Source organism: Palaemon carinicauda, chromosome 19 (genome assembly GCF_036898095.1).
Source record: "Palaemon carinicauda isolate YSFRI2023 chromosome 19, ASM3689809v2, whole genome shotgun sequence".
Classification (NCBI taxonomy): domain Eukaryota; kingdom Metazoa; phylum Arthropoda; class Malacostraca; order Decapoda; family Palaemonidae; genus Palaemon; species Palaemon carinicauda.
In genome coordinates, this window is record NC_090743.1 from 52,149,244 (window position 1) to 52,153,342 (window position 4,099).

The following is a 4,099-nucleotide window of genomic DNA, read 5'->3' on the forward strand; positions in this document are numbered from 1 at the left end:
AAATCTTTTTTTGACATCAAAACGTCCTACACACACTAAAATTTTGCATCAAAATTTTGATGCAAAATTTTGACACTTTTTGAACGTGTACAGGCTCCTTTTAAGAGACGGAAGCGTAATAAATGAATATTAAATGTTCATTAGGTACCCAGATCAAGTAAAAGGAAAGGTTGTAGACTTTTAAAACCTTTTATATTTGAACAATGGAGACCTTAAATGGAATATTAAAGAACTTCTTGATATGAACATAGCTTTTGGCGTTAGTTTAATAGTGCGTAATTCTCGGATTGTTAAGTTAGTTTTGATGGGCAGATATTTTGCTTAGAAATGCACCTGAAATCTATAACTAAATTGTCTAGTATAAAAAAGAATAAAATATTCAAATTTAAGGGAAAACAAGAACTAGTGACTGTGAATATTATATTACAGGTTTGTTTGCTGTGAACGATCAGACTAGTCCCAACCAGGAACTGACCCGGTCCCAACCAGGAGCTGATCTGGTCCCAACCATCACCAATCCGCAGTAGCCAGCGTGAGATGAACTGACCAAACACCAGACATAAACAAGGATATGTCCAAGGCCTTTGTATTGCAGTGGACTAGAAACGGCTGTATTGTTGTTGCTGCTGTTCTGTATTATATATTTAATAAGTTATCGTTTTAAAATCTTAATATTGATCGTTATAAAAGAAATCCGTCATTTAAGGAAAGATTTATCATGTAACTAATGCCCTTCCCGCAAAAGATGGAATTTGTGAAAGTGGTTGCATGTGCGGAAGATTGTGAATATGTAACTTGTAGGATTATGAATGTGTGTAACTTGTAGGATAATGAATGTATGTAACTTGTAGGATTTTGAATATGTATCAACTTTTAGGACGACGAATACGTATTAACTTGTAGGACGATGAATATGTATAACTTTTAGAATGCTTACGAATATGTATAAATTGTAGAATGATTATGAATATGTATAACTTGTAGAATGATTATGCATATGTATAACTCGTAGAATGATTATGAATGTATGTAACTTGTAGGATTATGAATGTGTGTAACTTGTAGGATCATGAATGTGTGTAACTATACGAAAAACTATCTGTAGTACATTTTTCTATTTTCTTGTTCTTTTTCTGGTTTCCTTGTATTTTGACTGAGATATGCAGTAAGTTTAAAGGATCTTATTTTTTAATTAATTGAATGTCTTGCTGTGTGCTTTAAATAGTTCGAGACACCAATTATATACCTTGATGAGCGCAACTACCTTGAGTGCTAGTTACGCGTTTTATGGCGTCGCCGCCGCATAAAACTACTGTTTACCTGGGCGAGGGTTATCCAAGACCGGACAGATTCCTTCCACTCTTCACGGCGAACGCAGGTCACCAATCTTCTCATAATTTGACGTGAATATTATTTCTAGTATTGCATGAAGTCGTGTGCTGTTTCACAGTGAGGATTAGTTTGCCATGCGGTTCATGTAAGACTTCACGTTAATCGTCCCTGCTTTCGTAATTACTGATTGGCGGGACATGAGATCTGCTGCTACGTCCAAAAAAACTGCCCATCAAGATGGTATCAATTTGGTGACCGTTGGATGGTTTATTGCACCTGAATGGATTACTCAACTGAACAAGCCAGCGCAAGACATTCTTTGAGGTAGGTCTCGTTCCGTTTGGCACACAGATCAAGACTTTAAAGTTGCCCTATTATTTTAGTGCGCCTTCATCTAACCTTTAAAAATAAACTCGATTCCTTTACTCTTAAGTCAGTCAATTTTTTACACTTGCGAGATCCTTTAATTAACTGTGATATTAAATTAATGAAAACTCTGTTTCGTCACAGCTATTGATTTTTGTCGTTGATTGACAGCTTTTTTTCTGTTTTTTTTTTTTTTTTTTTTTAGGATTCGAGGTATTCGAAGTGTAGGGGGATTTGGTAGCCAGTGCCTAGGGTACCAAACACCTGGGCGGCATCGTTGTCTTTCTGGGAATGTACTAGTTCAAGATAGCTTTTTACCTTGCTGGGACTCTGAGTGTTGCTTCAGATTCACCTAATAAATGCTTGATTTTTTTGCATTCGTATTTTTTTTCATCTATTATTTTCGAGTAGTAACTTGTAGGATTGTGAATGTGTAACTTGAGAGATTGTGAATGTGTGTAACTTGTAATTGTGAATGTAACTAGGAATATGTGTACAGTATGTGTGTAACTAGTGAATGTGCATAGCTTATAGCTTGTAAGATTGTGAATTTATGAAACTTACTTTTTTTCAGATTCAGGTGTTCAGCTTCATGCAAAAGATGTGGTTGAAATATGGTTTTTTCAAGGGGTAGAAGGACAACTAGAATAAATCTATTTTGAAAGGTAATAGAGGAATTAGTATTATACTATTCGTAATAATCCATAATGATTTTTATCAAAAACTTTATCCACAGTGAAATTTAAAATTATTTAATTAAAAAAATATTGCTTGATACTTCCAAGGTGGAGAGTAGTCCTACTTCTGGCAAAGATAGGAGTAGTCGAAAGATGTGTGTATACAATATGCTATTTGTTCCAGGTGTGTTTGAAACTATAAAAGAAAGGAATTACAAAACAGGATGAACGTTAAAACACCAAGATTAAACAACAGATTTAAAGGAGTCAAGAACGAAATGACTAGGAAAAAAAAGATAGAAAATAGGCCTACTACAAAAACCTTTCAATTTAATTAGTAAGTATTGTAGAAAAAATATTTTAGTTCACAATAAGTTGCTGTAGGTGTTTAATGTCGTAAGATAGTAGTTTAACTATTATTACTGTCATTTGATTTTTTATTGTAATTTTCTAACATCTTGCTTTTCATACCGATATCTCAACTGATCACGTCCTTTTTAGCAAGGAGTTTTCTAATTATTTTTACTTTTATTTTTATAGTAGTTTTATAGTTTTTTCAAGCAATGAGTTTGTTAGTCTCTATCTGCTGTACTTCGACATTTCTTCTGCCTATTGCGTTGTCTTCTGGTCATTTATCTTTTTTCGTATTGCATTTTTAGTTTTCTCTTCCGTTCTGAGTTTTCTTCTGTTCTGAGTTTTCTTCTGGTTTTGTCTCTTCATACTCTTGGTTGGTTTCTTTCAGCTGCAGGTTAGGATGAGATATTTTGATTAGCCTTACTACACAACTATGACGATTTGTATTTCTCTAACGTGTAATGTGCCAGCAGTTTTTGGTGACCTTTTGCGACTGAATTTCTGGGCACTTATTTAGAATAGACTTTTCCTTTCTCCACTTAGTTTCGCAAGATTCGTGAGTTTTTTTCCCTTTCATATTTCTTGTGGTAGGTTTAATCTTAATGCAATATTGATTTGGGGGGTGTTTTAAAAGCATATAAAGTATTCCCAGTAAGTGTTTTTAGGATTTCTTGTCTTGGGCTGTCTTGGTAATCAATTTCTCGTGTAAAATTTTAACATTCGGATATTATGAAATGTATCTAAGATTAGCATAAATCATCTTTCCTCTAATTTGACATTTATTTAATAGGGGGGAATAAACCTTGTTTCTCATTTCTACAAATGACAGGTTTTGTAGTTCATGAAATTGATTTTGTAATATATTTGTTGATCTTTACATACATCAGTTTGAATATAGAGCTATTTTATTATTCTTTCTTACTGTTACTTTCATCTTGGTTTTCGTGACTGAAGCGTTTGTTAGTTTTCTATTCCTGAAAAGTATGTTCGTGACAAAAGATCTTATGCCTTTGATGCTGATTTTGGGCTTAACACGTGAGGCTATTTATTCTCTCGTGACCTTTGCTGATATATTTTCATTTTCGTGGCGAATTTGGGTTACGTCTGACTTTGAGATCTAGGGTAGATGTATATGCCATTTGTTAAAAGCAGTTAATAAAATCTTTGAATGATAGATTCTCTAGCTAATGACTTGTTTAAAGTTTCTCTAATTAGAGGATGTGAATTTTTTTATTTTTCAATATTGATTTTCGAGAGTTTTAACTCTTATGTTCTTTCAAGAAATTCTATTTACAACTATTGAAAGTCTTTTGCAATCTGCCTCATTGTTGTCAATGGAGGTGAAAATTTCGGCTAAATACCAAGAAAGT

At 33.4% G+C, this 4,099-nt stretch overlaps 1 long non-coding RNA gene across 1 annotated transcript; it reads left to right on the plus strand.

Moving 5' to 3' along the window:
- Positions 1–1,073: 1,073 nt before the first annotated feature.
- LOC137658244 (uncharacterized) lies at positions 1,074–3,533 on the plus strand. Its single transcript, XR_011047294.1, has 3 exons — positions 1,074–1,656; positions 2,273–2,363; positions 2,560–3,533. It is a non-coding gene; the product is annotated as an uncharacterized lncRNA (long non-coding RNA).
- Positions 3,534–4,099: the final 566 nt, after the last annotated feature.